The following is an 18,691-nucleotide window of genomic DNA, read 5'->3' on the forward strand; positions in this document are numbered from 1 at the left end:
TATTCTACTTTTTTCGTGTTGGTAGCCAAATTAAATGTACACCAAACTTTAAATAATCTTATAAGCAACTTTAAACACATAAATGGGGAGTATGCGCTGAAATACTGCGCTGAATCATTATTTGAGGAATTCAAACCAGCATTTTATTTTATTTGTTTGCTTTTGTTTGAGGAAGTGATGAAATTAAGTATCTGCATTTTGCAGTATCCAGTCCACAGTAGTATTTGATACCATGTGTCTCACAGTGACATACTGGGATACACTGCAGTTATGATCAATACAAAAGCCCGTTCAGCTCGAATTGTCAGAAACTGAGTTAGTGCTTAAGATCACAAAACTTCTAAACGCGCAGTGCAGTATTATTTGTGTGGAGTATTACTCAATTATCACGATTTAATTTGTAATAACGAAATAGTCATTGATAACCAGTTGGTGGTTTTGACAATCAGATAATGTATTATTCTGTGAAGTGTAAAACATTAGAATCATTTATCACGAATGAGCAGAATGCACTTACACAATCTCAACATACTGAAAATTGGCCTTGATTTTATTTTACCTCTGGTTGGGAATATTTAAAATAATGACAGCCTTTATTTGTTTTGTACAGAGCCACTTATTGCGTGACCCCGTCCAGGGAATGTAACATTGTGACTACTTTGCTGACTGGGGACAAGGAACCATGGTGACCGTGAATTTAGGTAAGAAATTTGAATGTCCTCAGCAACCGTGATATTTGTTTTACTGATTTAAGTAATTCATGAGTTAAATGAAACTCGGATTCTGGGCTGTGTTTAGTCTGGTTCCAATTGACTTTTCTGCAAAGTGATGAGAAGCTACATTTAAGTCTCAGCAAATAAACAAAGTGCTGGTGACGGATTCAGTTCCTCAGGGTTCCTCTCATTTTTATTCAACAGGAAAACTTCAATTCTATGACGTTTAGGCAATGTTTAATGCAATTGACACCCACTATCTTCGAGATAGTATCCACAACAAACGTTCAGAATTTGATGATGTTAAAATATTCCCAAGCATGAACAAAATGTGCTGAAATATTATTAACAATTTCTTGAAAATATTCCAGGTGCAAAATTCTGTTCTTGTCGTGGCTGCATTTTGTGGTTTAGTATGTTATTTTAGTTGATGGCAAGTACGTTCGTATCTGTGTTGAATTTTCCTTGCCGTGCCCCAGTTCACTCTGTTGATTTGAGTTGAGCAGTTTGATTATCACAAAGGATTTTCCATCATTTCAATCGATTGATTCAAGCTGTTTGGATTCTGAGTTTGTTTTACTTGACTCTGTTGAATTTAGTTGCTCTCATTCTGAATTTGTTTCATTTAATTTTGTTGAATTCAGCTGGTTGAATTCTGTTTCTCTGATGAGGAGACTGTCGATTTGCTTTACTTAAAATTATTAATATTGTTTGAAGTTCGTTGCTTTCCCTGCATCGTTTCTGCACTTGCTGAACTCAATTGGCGTCATTCAGCTTACTGATTGATTTAAAACATTATATCCATTTGCAATTGTCTGAATAACTTACTGAAGGCAGAAACACAAAAGATTTGAGGATTAAAACAAAAATGCAGCATTGTAGTGCATTGTTTTTATTTAAAGTCAATTGTAGTAATAAAGTAAGTTAAGTCTGTTCTGACCATCCTCAATCAAAATACAATTTGGGTCTAAAGTCTCAAAATGCCTAAATGATTAGCTTTCATGATTGATTGTAAAGTTATTATTAGGTACAATTATAACGCGGTAATCGGTGGACATTGACCTAATTTTGATTCTAACTGAAAGTGAATAATCACTGTATGAATCTGATTGGTCTACTGTAAAGTGCTCGCAATTGGCATGAACAGGAAGGATGTACAGATTGGAATAATTTGAATTGCTGCTAAAATCTTGCTCAAAATTATATCTTGTTAAGTAAGTCAACTTTCAATTAAATCTGCTGTTTTGGCTTCTGATTTCAATATAATTTGATAATTAGCTTGTGTGATGGTGAACAGCGTTGAAGGATTCTAGTTTGAGATTTCATTAACGATGTTACAGTTCTGATGAAAATGCCTGCAGAGTCAATTCAGCTGCAAGCGCATTCCTGTCCCTCAATGTTGTGATTTGGTGATTTTTACTCTCTTGAGAAGACAATACTTTTGGGGTATCAAAGTTGTGATATTTGTGAAGCAGTTTCCTGTCTCTACAACGTTTTACCATTGTTTACATGATTGGTGACAGTAAAATGGTCGAGTTTTCTCATTGAATGCAAACAAAATGCGAGTTTGCTCGCTGAGCTGGAGGGTCAGTTTTCAGACGTTTCATCACCATTCTCGGTAACATCATCAGCGAGCCTCCGACGGGCTTCGTCGCAGTCTCACTGATGACGTTCCCTACAATGGTGACGAAACGTCTGAAGGCTTCGTCGGAGGCTCACTGATGATGTTACCGAGAATGGTGACAAAAAGTCTGAAAACTAACCTTCCAGCTCAGCGAGCAAACTCACATCCAGAACATCAACCTGAGCTACAAATCTTCTCAAAACTCGCTAACAAAAGTCGAGTTGAAATTTCCTGAAACCTATTATTAGAAGAAAGCCGACGGCAATGGTTTGAAAACTAAGCAGAAACAGAAAACCTAAGGAACAATGATTACTTTGATTTCACTGTGCCTGATTAAATATAAACGATGACTTGCAATCAACTCTTTCGATCACAGGATCTTTCATTATATAGTTTGCAAGTCACCGAGGAATACGAATCGAATTTCAAAATTCGAACGTTCCAATCTTGGTCTCAAGCAAAAAAAAACCGTAACGGTGATGAAGAATCACCTCCCCACTCCGTCATGTATTTCAAACATATTTTCTGGATGGGAAAGTTAATTGGCAAAGGATAATTCGCAATTCTTCTGATATACTGAGATGAAGAACAGACCTATTTCAATTTTTTGAACAGTTTAACAAATAACCGACATTAATTAATCGTTATATCCTTGAGTCAACATGATTTATAGGAATAAAAACAAAACTTTAACTTAATGATTTAATCTGCACAGCTGTCTACTTTTTCCCAATCCATGTAGTTTAAATGTACCCAGTTGTAATTTACAACGCCATGTCAACTCAAGGGTCCCTCATTCAGATTCAACTGATGCCTTGGATTAGGTGACCAAGGCTCGAGTTTGTATTAATTACCGTTGTCCAAGCATGAACGCATCATGTGAAAGCTTGAGCAAATTCATAAAATGCCTTGTATATCAATGTGTTGAGACATGTGCAGAGTTTACTATTTTGCAGAAGCAATAAGTACAGAGTGTGAGAACACATTGCTTATTTCAAACAGTAAAATTGAACATTATTTACTTCAATTAATGTACTAGAGAAATTGTTGCGACTTCGCCATCTGAAGGATATTGTTCGCATTAGGTGAATGCAATTATCATTTATTTAGACAGCAGGTAAAGTGGGCAATTCCCGGCAGAAACGCCTTTTAAATTCACACAGTTAAAAAAAACTTATCCTTCACTGAAAAGCAGCTCATAAGACAATTAACTCGGCATTGGGAAACAAACCTAACAGTCAATACTTAACTTCAAATTTCAACAGAAATTGTTTTCCACACTATAACGCAATTTGTTTCAGTACAGTGTGTGCAAAAACTCCAAATTTAAAGAACTGTTTTAAGAAAATATGAAATTAATTTCGATAATTAATCATTTCCTCTTGACTTTTGCTTAAATTAGTCCAATGTCCCGTCTCAATAATTTGGTTTATCATAATGTCTTATGAAATGTATTGAAGGAGTAGGTAATCTCTGTTCAATGTGAAAGCATTCCCTTTCCTGTTAATATTTATCTGCGGACCAGTTTCTTTGAACGAAGTTAAATTAGAGTTAATCTGTAATATTTGACATGGGTAAAATAGATTTATTAACGAGGTTCAAAACTGTTGCATAGTTTGTGCCTGTGCTATTTCTGACCACCTTGACAAGTGGCCTTAACCTTCGTCAATCTTCTGATTTGGTCTCCAGTAACCGAAGCAATTCATTTTCATCTGGTGCTTCAAAAATTCTTTTATCTGCCATTAATATAATGTTTACTTGGCCCCTCGGAAATGAAAACCCTGACCAAATCACTAAAATCAGAGTGAACAACACAGAAATGAAAGACAGACTGCAGATGTTTTTAAATCGGTTGTTAGAAATAATATAACTGTCTTCAGAGTTACTTTAATTGAGTGAGGCAGTTGAAATAGCATGTGATTTATTTCGTTCCTCCCTCAGTTTTCTGTTCCCTGTTTGGGGACACAATGGGTAATCAGTATTCATTGTGCATCTTATCATTGGAGTACATATCGTTGGTTGTTCATGTTACTGGTAAAGGTTAAATTAGGCTTCAAAGGATTTTACTGCATTTGCATTCGAGCAGATCATGTGATGCAGCAACACAAATTGTTAGTTTTATTCCATAGTAGTTCCTCAACAGTTTGTATGATTCAAGAGGACTATCAAAGTGCATTTAATTAATTTGTGAAATATTACTTCTACCGTGAAATGACTCTACAACTATTCGTGGTTGCTGAAAGGTTTTAATAGTTAACATGGTTTGTGTACTGTCAAACAGTTGGTCTGTATTGTCTCGTTAGTGTCGAGCTGATGGTGTTCTGGTCTCTTGTGGTGTGGTGGTGGTGTCCCTGAGTTTGAGATATGTGGCCCGTGTTCAATTCCAATCTGTTGCAGTGGTACATAATGCCATCTAAAAACAATTTAAATTGGAAATTAAAAACACTTCGATTTCTTTGAGTGTTGTTGGAATTCCAAAAACAGATGCCTGCTTCAATCGCTGACTTACATAGCAGATGGAATTTGGGCGGGGAGGGGGAATGGGGTGATACTTTTATATTAAATAAAAACAATGTTTAGGCATGGAATTTGGGCGTCACTAGTGGGGTTAATTCAGTTTTGCGCCACAGAAATTCCTGCTTCTGGCTTGCTCTTCCATCAATCGCATTAAAAAGATTCCCACTATTAATGGCCTCAAAGAATACTTGAGGTGACAATATTGAGCTTATCTTAATTTTATTCCAACGAGCATTCTATCTTAACAGGAGAGATTGATTGTTCAGGAGGATAAGGTTTCCACTGTATCCATCACTTGCAGCGAATAGTGGCAGATATTCAGTTAATCTTCAGTTTATGCCTCAGTTCGCCCAGTACGTCTCCTAAGAACACTTTTTTTTATTCAGCAGAAGCCATGTTAACTCATTCAGAGTCGAACCCAGTCGGTGTGAGTTCCCATGCCAGGAAAAAATGAAAACATTTTGCTGAAGCAAGGTGTACTGGGCTCGAAAGTGTATATTTGTTTTCTCTCTTTAGGAGCTGCCAGAACTGCTGAGGTTCTTCAACAATTTGCTTTCTTCATTTTGTTTCAGATGTCGAGCATTTTTGTTTTTTTTTCACGAAAAAATTCTCTGTTGTCAGTGAAACGATGTAAGTTGTTCACAGAGAAAATATGACAATAAACTAAGCATTTTCAGTGATATTTCATATCTGATAATCATTGAAAGTAAGTAACCTAATCGGGAACCGGAGTTTCAGAAGAAAAATTGTCAAAAAATAGCAGAGTTTGGCGGCTGCTATAATTGTGCAGGAGTTATTTTGACCACTTAAATGGGGAATGTCGATGCTTCTATTCCAAATGATCACCAAGAATTTTTTTTTACCAAAATGTTTTAAAGCATTTTTTCGCTGAATATTTTTCGCAAAGATTCTGACTGCCAGTGATAACTTAACATTTGTCACAATGATAGGAGGATAGTGACAGTTGTAGGGCAAACAAACTCTCGAACACGTCCACCATTTCATCAAATCTTGTTGGACTTGTGTCCAAACTCCATGTGCCTGCGTTTTGCCAAAAAAATAACATTTGATCATCGAAGAAAATCCATCCAAAACTTATTGATTAGATTGCAAGTAACAAAGTGTAGCGCCTTTTCTGAAAGACATTTCTCTGATTATTTAATTTTCCATAATGAGGCTCTGTTTAATTGCTCATTAGAAGAATTTATAAATTTCTGACAATTTCCAATTTTAACATCACAGTCAAGTTCGTCAGAATGTTTTAATTAACCATTGTATTTCATTATTCCTGGTAAGAGTACTGTATGGTTACAAAGCCAGAAATGAGGAAACCTTCATTCCCATGAACGAATGAAGAACCTATTCTGTTACTTCAGTAAAAACATGTTGAAACCACACAGCTAATGGTCGGGTACTGAGGAGTGCAGTCGAAAACCGGGAGCGAAGAGTTCAGGTACATCGTTCCTTGGAAGTGTTGCTACCAATAGAGTGGTGATGAAGACGCTTTGCATGCTTGTATTGATTGGTCAGAGCATTGACTGTGAGACTTGATGCGTCAAGTTCCTGCTGTCCCCGACATTCGTGAGGCCACATTTGGAGGACTGCATTTCGGTCTTGTCACCGTGCTGCACGAAAATTCTTGGTAATTAAGTAAAAGTGCAGAAAAGTTTTGCCAAATGTTACTTGAGGTTGTGAGAGATAGGAAGACGTTGCTCACTCTGGATGTTTCTTTTAATCTATTGATTTTAGAAGAAAAATTTGTGAGTCGAGAGAAGTTTGTATAATCTTCGGGGAAGCAGATAATCAGAACAACAAAGATTTTCCTGTTCTCCTATTTCAAAAGAGATCAAACGTACATGCCTTTGCTTTAAGTTGGAAAAGAAAGTTTTAAAAGGGACCTGTGGGAAACGTTTTTCACGCAGAGGCTGGTACGTATATTAATGAACTGGTAGAGGAAATGGTAGATGCAGGTTCAGTTACAACATTGAAAAAAAAAATTTCGACAATACATGCATCAAATGCAGGCAAATGGAATGCCGTTGATTTGTGAATGCTGTCGGCATGAGTGATTTGGACGAAAGGGCCGGTTTTTATACTGTATGACTCGATAATTCTCTGAAACATTTATGGAACAGGCTCGAAAATCGAAAATGATGCGTCAGTGAATGGATAGAGTTTGAGCTAGTCACCTTTGAAGTGTCGAGCTGCTACTGGATGAGCTGGCATGCACAAAGCTTGGCAGTTTAGAATCCAGGCAAACGATTATGATTATGAGAAAATGGTTTCACTGAGACGCGTTGGTAACTGAGGGTGTCAATTTACTGGAAATCTAGTCACTGTTTAAGGTGCCAAGCTAGTTTGTTGACAGACCAGCAGTATGTGGGATTGTTTGGATGACAGATGAAGACAATAGTGAAATGGCAGGAGGTCATCACGCACAATGTGAAGCTCGCAGTTTGTCAAAGTGTCAGGCGGTAAACAACGAATGAGAAGAGAGGTGGGATGGAATGTTAGCGGCTAAGATCGGAGTTAAATTTTCGAGGCTTTGAGATCATGCATAAAGGAGTTGTGTCCTCACTTCGGTGAAAGGTACTGTCAGGGCGAGATACAAATGGACCATGTGCAGAGTGGCAGAAGGGGAATTAAGGAATCGCGTGTACATGTCCAGCTGGAAGAACGATTATCTTGGAATGCGTGGTGTTTTCGTGGAAGGGATTTCATGCATGGCAGAGTGAGTGGATTTGTGACAGTATGAGGGTTATCAATGCCTGGGGAGGTTCAAGACAGAGTGAGAGAGAGTGGTGATCAGACTGAGAAATTAAGAGTTTTGCAGTGAATTGAGTGTCAATTGAATCATTCCTTGCGAAATGTTTCACAGTAAACCATAGTTCAACAAAGACTCTGATCATGAATAGAGGAACACATATTTTCAGAGGCCTCCAGAATTCAGATAATTGCCCATGATCACTGTGAACTTCTATTCAATTGGTATGAGGTCAACTTTGACACACATTGTCACAATTCTCATCCTCCGCTCCTCTTGGCGCTGCTGCAGCAACGTTCTTCTCGGAGAAAAATATTCTGACTTGCATTGACAGGAGAATGAGCGTTTCCCAACGCACTTGTGTAAAGTATATTCAATCTCCCAGAAGAGTGACTTTCAATATTTCTCTTCATAATGTTATTGTCACTGCTGAATCCTGCATCGTCAAAATACTATGGGCTGTCATTTTAAAAAAGACATGAAATCCCATGCAAAAGCTGTGGCGACAAGAGCAAAACATGTGCCAGACATTTTCAGCAAGTCATTTATCTGCTGTCTACAAATGCCTGCTCACCATCTACAAGACACTGGACAGCGGTGAGACGGAATAATGTCTACTCCTGTGGATGAGTGAAACTTGAATAGTGTTTCATAAACGTGGCACCATTCAGAACAAAGGAATACACTTGTTTGCAACCCCATTTGTCATGTGCAATATTTATTTCTTTTCTTCAAATGCACTGGACCGTTGTGGGATATCAGCGAGTTAGAGTGTAGAAAATCAGCTGGTTTCCTTCCCCTGCAAATTTTTATCCCACGACCTGGAACACCATGAGGGATGGGGCAGCAAATGAAAGTCATCACAATCAACCGTAACTCATTTTCTCTGTGTAACAATGTTGGCGCTTCTTCACAACTGTTCGGCCAAATATTCTACCACTCCCGTCCAAGAAATAGCATGAGTACCTGCTTTGTAAGTTCTATAATGGTGGAAGAAAGCAACTTTCCTGCACATCCCCATGGATAAAAAGAAACATGCAAAGAATGTGACTGGAGGCAGCAATGCCGACATCACATGCACAAAACTAATCAAACAATATAAGGGCCAATATTTTTCTTTTACAAACTCGGCAATTGTTTGTCCTTCACTGCTTGTCTGGTGATGTACTTTGAATTCTCTACCATGATGGCGTATACTGCCAACACAATACTCTCTACCTATTCCACCTGGTGTTCAAACTGGAAGAACGTTAAATTATCAGTCAAGATACTGTTGCATGGCAGAATCAAACAACAGAAAGGGCACAGCATCACTGATTTACTTCCTTAATCCAAGACATTTAATGGAGTCACGAGTCAATGTTGATCGCTGCCTTGCAACTCTACCCCAAGTATCTGGCAATGCCCTGCCACTTCAGATGGATCTGTCTGGCAGTTGGAATGGAATTTTTTTTTAAATGGTGAAATAGATCAAATTTGTTGGCTTGCAAAGACCTAATTTCCTTGCAGACAAATCCATTTTCTGTAATATTAGGCAGGAATTAGTTGGAATGTGTTCACTCTGTCTCCCACAACACAGGAAATCATAAAAGTTGCTTCACATTCTTACGTCATCAGGTTTTTATGATTGTTTCATTGTGATCCTGTAATAGGGATTATCCAGTCACTTTTCAAGCTTAGTCAATTTAAACAGCTTTGGGCGCATGGAGAACCTGATGTAGTATGAGAGACAGTGCTCAATTTTAACAAAATGCTTACAGAAGCACAGTCATAGAAAGGACAAGACAATTTAAATTTCACAGAAATCTCTTGATTGACAAATCTCTCTCTCTCCAAATTCTCTCTCTAAATCTCTCTCTCTCTCTCTCTCTCTAAATCTCTCTCTCTCTCTCTCTCACACACACACACACACACACACACACACACACACACACACACACACTATGGATAGTAATCAGCGTTCTGAGGAAGGATCACTGGAAGAGAAAATTTAAGAACTCTCTCCTTGGATGTTGCCAGAGCAACTGAGTTTTTCCAGAAATTTCTCTTTTGGTTTCTCATTTGCAGCACCTGTTGTATTTTAGGTTTTATTCAATTGAACTCCTCCTCTATTCAGTTGTAGTCCAACTGAAATATCAAACTTGTTATTGAGAAATTCTTATAAAACTGAATGGTGATGGTATTAAAGTGTTTTTATTACTTAGTTACAACAGATAAGACGTGCTCCTGGAGAGCAAAGTAAAAGATCATGACCAACAAATGACATAAAGCAAAACTAAGCTGAATTTATGCTGCTCAAGGTACCCAGTCTCCCTTTCATCCACAGGCATCGGTCTGTGCTGATATTGCACATTCTCCACATGTCTGCGTGTGTTTCTGCCGGGTGTTCCCGTTTCCATCCACAGTCCAAAGTGTCCAGGTGAGCTGGAACGGCCATTCATTATTGCTCAAAGTGGAAAGGGGTCTGTATGTTCGGTGGATGAGCCATGAGAAATTCAGTGTTAATGGGGAGGGGACTGATTCTAGTTGTGCTGCTGTTCGGAGCGGCAGTGTGGATGTGTTGGACTGAATGTCTGTTTTCACACTGTAAGGATCCTATGAATTAATAGAGTTTAACTTGCTTAATCCGACATTCTTTCCCAGTGACTCCGTCTTCGCCGACACTTTATGGTCTAGTCTCCTGTCGTGAACACAGCACTCATGACTCTGTGATTTTTGGATGCTTGGCGATGGACTACTCCCCTGATGTCACTACTGTGACCTGGAAGAAAGATGGGACGCAGATCACGAATGGATTTAAGACATACCCATCGGTGAGAAACAAGAAGGGAACTTATACCCTGAGCACCCAGTTAGCCCTGACCGGTGCAGCTGCGCATTGTGGAAAAGTCTCCTGTGAGGTTCGACACAGCGGGTCCGACAAGAGCAAAGAAATACAATGTAAGTGTTGTGGGAATGTGGTAGACAGATAAGTGTGCTTTACATAAATACGGTCTGATTCATAACACCATTTCACAGAATCGTAGATCTATACAGCAGAAAAAATAGCCCCTCGGCCAATCTCGTAGATACAAAAGAAAACTACCCATCTATTCCAGCCCATTTGCCCACACAGAATGAATTGCCTTGTTGATTTGACATTGCAAGTGTAGGCTTCAATATTTCTGACATGTTATAAAGTTTTCAGCTTCAACATGACTCACAGGCATGCGGCTCCAATTCCAACATTGTCTGGATGATTTATTCCATTCAAAACATCTTGGCTTTATCTAAAAACGATGTAACTGATTGTGAAATTTGGATAATTTAAGTTACCGGGAAAGGCTGAGTACGATGCATTTAATTTCCCAAGAGATTCAAAGTCTGGAGTCCTGACAGAAGTTTTTTAAAAAAATCATGAGCAAAATGGACAGAGTGAACAGTCAATGTTTTTTTTTCGCCACGGTCGGGAAATCCAAAACTGGAAGGCATAGGCTTAAGTTCAGAAGGCACAGATGTAGCAGGGGCCATGCAAATAGTGATATGTGAATGGATTGAGGTGCCAGTGGAATTGGTGGAGTGCAATGAGATAATTTAAAAGTTATCTGGATGGGAACATGAATAGGAAGCATTTAGATGGACATGTGGATTACATCGGGCTATATGGTCACAATAGATGTGTTACACTGACGTGACTGTTCCCATGCTATACATGTCGACGATTCTGTGACTTTTTGGCAAGTTATAGCGCTACAAACGGTAGGTGGGGATGCACACAAAAGAATTTCAGGCATCTCAGGATTCCACTCTTTATAGTGTTAAACATTGCATGTTCTCTTTCAGGATGCATGGCTCACCTCAAAATTAGCCAGAATGATTTCCATTTTCCATAAGCAGCCCATCGAGCCAGTCCTTCTTTATTCTACATTACCGCACAATCTTTGATTTCACTACTTACAGCTCAACAATTTTTATTTCATCTGTGAAATTTCTGAGCAACACTTCTAGATTCAAGTCTAAATATTTTATAGGCATCACGCACAGTAAGAATATTTATACTGATCCCCACAGAGGATCATTCGGCACAGATCGCCAGTCGCATAAACACACCACGACCATCGGCCTCCACTTCCTACCACTCAGCCAGTTCTGGAACCAATTAGACATTTTTTTTCAGCTTCCATTTGCTCTTAGCTTTGCTGTCATCTCCCCACCTGGCAACTCTTTGAAAACTCCTTTCAAGTTCGTTCGGCATGATTTCCCCTGAATGAAAAACAAATGCTGACAATGTTTGATTAAACTCTTCCAAATGAAGATTAATTGTGTTCCTAGGAATTGCTTCCGATATTTTCCTTACAACTGAGTTGAGGTTGACTGTCCTCTGCTTCCATGGTTTATTCTTTGTTTCATCTTGCTCCATGGTATACCTTAGAACGATTGACAGTCATTTGGGATATACCCCGTGGCGAAAGAGGAAGTCAAACATATTGCGATGACCTCATGCACTACCTTTTGTTCCTCACTAAACAGCCCTGGATATTTTTAATCTGCCCTGTAATACAAAACGTGAGCATCCACTCATCTAATGCAGATTTTTGAAAGCAAATCACGACCGTTCCCCATGATATTCTGGCCTCATTGTGTTTTACATCACATGTCATTTCTTTGTTGGAACAGGTTGGCCTTTTCGTCTTTCTGTTTCCTCCCTGAATGCGTCCAACTGTTTTGACTCAAATTTAAAATTAAGCGTCGATCTTAGTTCACTTTGGTCAAACTGTACCCTATCATGTTAAATATGGCCTTCCCATATTTCATAACTTTGGTTCGGATCCTTGCCTATTGCTTTCCAGAACAACTATGAATTCAATGGATTTGTGTTCAATCTCTGGAAAACGTTTCTCCTTTCACACATTAAGCACTTTGTCAGCCTCAATACCTAAAGTTAAGCCGAGGTGCAGTGTCTCTTGCAAGGCATTTTACAGGCTGAGTTTCAAATGTCAATTTCTCAATTCTGCTCCTTCTCGACATTTGAAATGATGAATTTGAAGAATTTGAAATCCTTACAATGATTACCCTATTTACCTACACCTGTCTGAAATTTTGCTGGAGGTATCCATATTCATATCTCTCGGACCTTTCGAGGAGCCTTTTCTTGCATTCCTGACAGACATTTTGCTTTATTTTGCTTTTTCAGTACTTTTCATTTGCCTTCATTTGAGGATGTATCTAGGATTTCATTCCTCTTTACTACTGAAAACATCCTGCTCAATATGGCAACAGACACCACCACCTCTCCACCGCTCCCCACCCCGCGTCCATTTTATAACTTCCCACAATTCGTCTGAAGGCGACATCTCCAGGAATAATGTGCCTTGTCCCTCTCTCAACATATCTCCGTGATGTCACTACTTAATTTCCTCATTGTTCTCTTGAACTCGTCGGAATCTTTTCATTGATTTGACTGATGAATAATTTCTGCACCATATTTCGGACTTGCTATTTCTTCCAATTTTGGGACTTGCTATCAACTTTCTTATCTTTCTGCCTGAATTCCATATATTGCTGTTTTGTGCATAATTTGTATCCTTGTAATGTTTAGGCAAACATCTACTAAACACAATGAACACTGAAAGAAAATTGTTGACTCTATTTTTCACCAAACAAGATAACTTACACGATCTGTTTTCTTAAGGTTCATACGGTAGTGTCCCTCCGACTGTTCTCCTTACTGTGAGTTCCAGTGAAGAAATCGAGAGCAGGAAAGTTGCAACCTTAGTCTGCTCAATCTTTCACTTGAATCCAAAGGAAATCTCCGTGGTTTGGTTGAAGAATGGAAGAGTGGTAAATTCTGGTGTCTTCACTTCTCCTGTGTGTGAAGCGAATGTAAACTTCTCACACCAGTAATGCAACTTATTTTCCATCGTGTTAAATTACATTAAGCAGAATTTCCGTGAAAGTTCACCACTCCTAAAACATAAAGTATCCATAATTACAAAAAGAATAAGAGGATGACTACTTTTGATTACAGGTTTACTGAAATTGTTATTTTTCTTCGCACTCACCATGGCCAGCAAAATTTACATACATACCTCATGAAAGTAAAAATGAATTTATTATATTGATTGGAGATTAGTTCAAAATTATCAGTAGTTGGCCTTATGTGACGGAAGAACTGTGAAAGGAAATAACTCCATGAGTTAAATCATGGTACCATTGGTTTTTATTTTTGACACATGATTCACTTGTTTTAAAGCTTGTTTGCTTTGGTAATAATTATACAGGAAATTTTATAGGTAATCAACAATGTTTTCACAAGTCAAAATGTATAGACAATAGTAAATATCGTTGCAGGAATAGTTGCAAGTTGCCCTCTCAAAAGTGTTTTTCTATAACGTTGTGAGTCAATAGACTGAACACTGAGGTTTTATTTCTCAAGAAGCATTTCATCATTGATTCTGATTTCTGCTCCATTGTAGTTTCAGAGTGCCGTGATTAAACAGCTAAAATACTACCGCCACCAGTTGAACAGGTCTTACTGGAGGCCACGGTGACATTAACCTGCGTTGTGTCCAATCTTCATTTTGAAGCCGACTTCACCTGGTTACACGACAAGAAGACTCTGAAATCAGAACTTGTTGACCAGTCCGGAGAGCATTCCGAAGGTGTGATCAGCAATTTAGATATTTCTACTGAAGCCTGGCTGAGTGGGGATACATTTGAACGCGTGGTGAACAATCAGTATCTACCGACTCCACTGAGAAACTCCATCCACAAAGAGAAATGTGAGTTAAGAAATGAAAGCACAAAGCATTTATAATTTAGATCCAGTTTCATCGATGGCATGTTTTGATTGGTATTAAAGTAGCTCCGTTGATGGCATTGATGATACATTTCCTGACAAGAAAGATAAATAAAGAATGAGGGAAAAATCAAAACTCGATTAGCGGATATTCTGTCGAGATTATATTAAAAATTGGAAGAGAACTGGAGTTTTGTGACATAAACTCCAGTAATGACAAATGTGTAAAATTTCCGAGTTCTGGGCTAATGACATGCAGATGGCATTTCAACTTTTTTTTTGTAATGAATAGAACGGATACTATTCTACTACTTTAAAAAAAATGAAAGTGAATAAAATCCAAAATAAACATGGAATAGATGAAGATAATAAAATGTGAGGCTGGATGAACACAGCAGGCCAAGCAGCATCTCAGGAGCACAAAAGCTGACGTTTCGGGCCTAGACCCTTCATCAGAGAGGGGGATGGGGGGAGGGAACTGGAATAAATAGGGAGAGAGGGGGAGGCGGACCGAAGATGGAGAGCAAAGAAGATAGGTGGAGAGGGTGTAGGTGGGGAGGTAGGGAGGGGATAGGTCAGTCCAGGGAAGACGGACAGGTCAAGGAGGTGGGATGAGGTTAGTAGGTAGCTGGGGGTGCGGCTGGGGGTGGGAGGAAGGGATGGGTGAGAGGAAGAACCGGTTAGGGAGGCAGAGACAGGTTGGACTGGTTTTGGGATGCAGTGGGTGGGGGGGAAGAGCTGGGCTGGTTGTGTGGTGCAGTGGGGGGAGGGGATGAACTGGGCTGGTTTAGGGATGCAGTGGGGGAAGGGGAGATTTTGAAACTGGTGAAGTCCACATTGATACCATATGGCTGCAGGGTTCCCAGGCGGAATATGAGTTGCTGTTCCTGCAACCTTCGGGTGGCATCATTGTGGCAGTGCAGGAGGCCCATGATGGACATGTCATCAAGAGAATGGGAGGGGGAGTGGAAATGGTTTGCGACTGGGAGGTGCAGTTGTTTGTTGCGAACTGAGCGGAGGTTCATCCCCTCCCCCCACTGCACCACACAACCAGCCCAGCTCTTCCCCCCCACCCACTGCATCCCAAAACCAGTCCAACCTGTCTCTGCCTCCCTAACCGGTTCTTCCTCTCACCCATCCCTTCCTCCCACCCCCAGCCGCACCCCCAGCTACCTACTAACCTCATCCCACCTCCTTGACCTGTCCGTCTTCCCTGGACTGACCTATCCCCTCCCTACCTCCCCACCTACACCCTCTCCACCTATCTTCTTTGCTCTCCATCTTCGGTCCGCCTCCCCCTCTCTCCCTATTTATTCCAGTTCCCTCCCCCCATCCCCCTCTCTGATGAAGGGTCTAGGCCCGAAACGTCAGCTTTTGTGCTCCTGAGATGCTGCTTGGCCTGCTGTGTTCATCCAGCCTCACATTTTATTATCTTGGAATCTCCAGCATCTGCAGTTCCCATTATCTCATGGAATAGATGAATATTGGGTAAAATCCCAATCCTGTTTCCTTACGATTTAAAAATAATTCATACTTTTTTCAAACATTTTGCAGTGATAAATCCACTGGAGCCATCGGTGTCCATCCTGCTGCCAACGACATAAGAAGTCTCCGCACAGAGATTTCTTTCACTCACCTGTTTAGTGAGAGGCTTCAGGCCGCGAGAGATCTTTGTCAAGTGGACAACCAATGACAAGCCAATTAATCCCAGTAACTACAAGAACACCGAGGTGACGGCAGAGAGCAACAACACTTCATTTTTCTTGTACAGCCTATTAACAATTGCAGCGGAGGAGTGGAGCCAGCGGTGCTTCTTACTCCTGTGTGGTGGGACATGAAGCGATTCCATTGAAGATCATCAGCAGAACAGTTGATCAATCCAGCGGTGAACCGAGTTTTGTGAATATTTCGCTTGCACTGATGGACGCCATCAATTCATGCCAATGAAATTTTAAGGTTACAGTAAAGAATTAAATGAAAGTAATAATGTGTTTTCTTTCTTCAATTTGTCATTTAAATAGACAATCGTTTAATTTATGGTATTTCTCACTTTTCATAATATTCCGCCCTTCCAGTAAAAGTCGATAGATAGCAGGACTAGGAATCGTGTCTTGTGCAGTTAATGCTCCTTGCTCAGACCAGTCCTTGTTCAGTGACAGACAAAAGCTCAATCATTACGGCATTCAGCAAAGCACCTTCCCCATCTTAAATGTTACTGCGACAAAATTTGACAATGTCTATTCCATCACAAATGAGCATCATGGATTTTGATCTTGGCTTCCCTGATTCCACAATCGCCTATATCTTGAAAATTCATGCCAGCTTTTAAATGCCCCATTGCACCCCCTTGGAGTATACCCTTTCGTGGCATTTAAAACAATGTTTGATTGTGACACACCAAGAAGGAAGTATTGCTTTGGTTACCAATCATATTGAGTTCAGAGTAACTTGAATTTCTCCTTTTATCGGTGCTATGCCAGGGACCTAAGACCAGTGCATCAGTTAACAGAATCCATTTTTTTCAAGTCCACAGCAAACATAATAGAAAGAAACGTTGTTATTTCAAACATAGGGAGAAGCGGGTAGAATGAGTAATGGATGATATGCGGACACCACTTGCCTAGAGTTCACGTTATATGCCCTCTGTATTGTGATTTCTAGCTGACAGGAAGAGTCAGCTCATTGCTTACTGGCCAGTGATTCAAATCTACCAAGCAATATAATTCATTTGAAACCTATTCTATACCCTTGATCCCGTTAATCATCTGTTAACATTGTTTCTGCGGAATCAAAACCAACTTGGCATTGTTCCAGTTTATTTTCAACAGTTCTGACTCAAATTCCTGGAACCCGAGGGATCAGTTCTGGGATACAAACACAGGACATCATTTTCTTTCACTTGCTGTGGACATATTTTGCACACAAATTTCTCAGAAATGTAATTCTCCATCTCGAGAATGGTCGGAATTTTATTTGAGGAATTTCATTTCAGAGACAGAAGTTCTGACTTTGCACCAAGAGTTATTCACGTAGCGCTTATCTGTTCACAACAGTGACAAATCTTCCCTTCACCATCAGGGGCAGAGCTAATCATTGGCAATTGATGATAGTTACAAAACAGTCAAAAAAAACTCAGTCCGGTAGAAGAGCAGAAACAAATACAAATGCTCACAAACGCTCGCATGACACAGATATACAAGCTCTCACCAAAAGGGACATAATTATGTTCAAACATAACTGCGCATACACGTAAGTTGCCACACTGTATGCATGCACACCATACATACTGAACGGCACATAAACTGTCCCATAAAGACCAGTGCATTGAAAGAAACACACCCAAATAAACAGGGTCCACCATGCAAAATCATGAAAAACATAGACCCACGTCAGCACACAAACTCTCTTTAATACATATCCCTTCATAACCATGATACGTACAGATATGCATTTATAAACGCACACATACAATATCCAAGATATATCCTCCCATGTACGCACTCACACACATAGACATATGAGTGCAGAGGCAAACTTTAATTTCATCATTATCCCACTTGCAGAAATCTCGACATCTGAGTTAAGAGGCGGCTTAGTTACTTATTTTACAAAATACTTTAATATACACATCAGAACGTCCACGCATGAACACAATTTCTGAGTCTCACAGGCAGACACAGAAGTGCATTGACCAATGCACAGTGGGGTATTTTCAATGAAGGGGAATAGCACAACATCAATAAACATCCACACCTAATAGCACAAAAAAAATCATTTCAAGAGTTGGTTTAGAATGTAATGACATGCAAATAATAACATCACATAAATTTAAACATGAATCAATACATGAAGTTACACACGAACATAACATGTTTATGGAGCACAAACATGAAAATAGTTTGAGTCTGGCAGAGTCTGCAATCGATACATAAACACACATTTTCAATCGCACTATACAAACAAAAACTCTCAACGTCATTAAAAAAATATGGTAGGTATCAACGAATGAGGTAGCATATTAACATAACGTTGCTAACATGTGAAATGAACACAATTTACCGAAAAAGCACAAAGATGTTAATGAACATAACGGCGCCCAAGCAACTAGAATATGCTTGGCCATGCATAATCTCCAAAGAGAATACATGTGAAGGAAGAGACACTCATAACCACATACCCAAACAATAAAGGGAAAAAAAGTACACACCAAGCTGCAGACAAAAAAAACTAAGGTAGAGTTCACAAAATTAAAAAAATCTCAGCGTAGACAGATAATGCAAACAAATATATGAAAT

The 18,691-nt window shown here is 39.5% G+C and overlaps 1 pseudogene; it reads left to right on the forward strand.

Moving 5' to 3' along the window:
- LOC132206792 (Ig heavy chain C region-like) overlaps positions 1–16,343 on the forward strand; it is a 17,453-nt pseudogene extending 1,110 nt beyond the window's left edge.
- Positions 16,344–18,691: the final 2,348 nt, after the last annotated feature.

This window comes from Stegostoma tigrinum, chromosome 43 (assembly GCF_030684315.1).
Source record: "Stegostoma tigrinum isolate sSteTig4 chromosome 43, sSteTig4.hap1, whole genome shotgun sequence".
Classification (NCBI taxonomy): domain Eukaryota; kingdom Metazoa; phylum Chordata; class Chondrichthyes; order Orectolobiformes; family Stegostomatidae; genus Stegostoma; species Stegostoma tigrinum.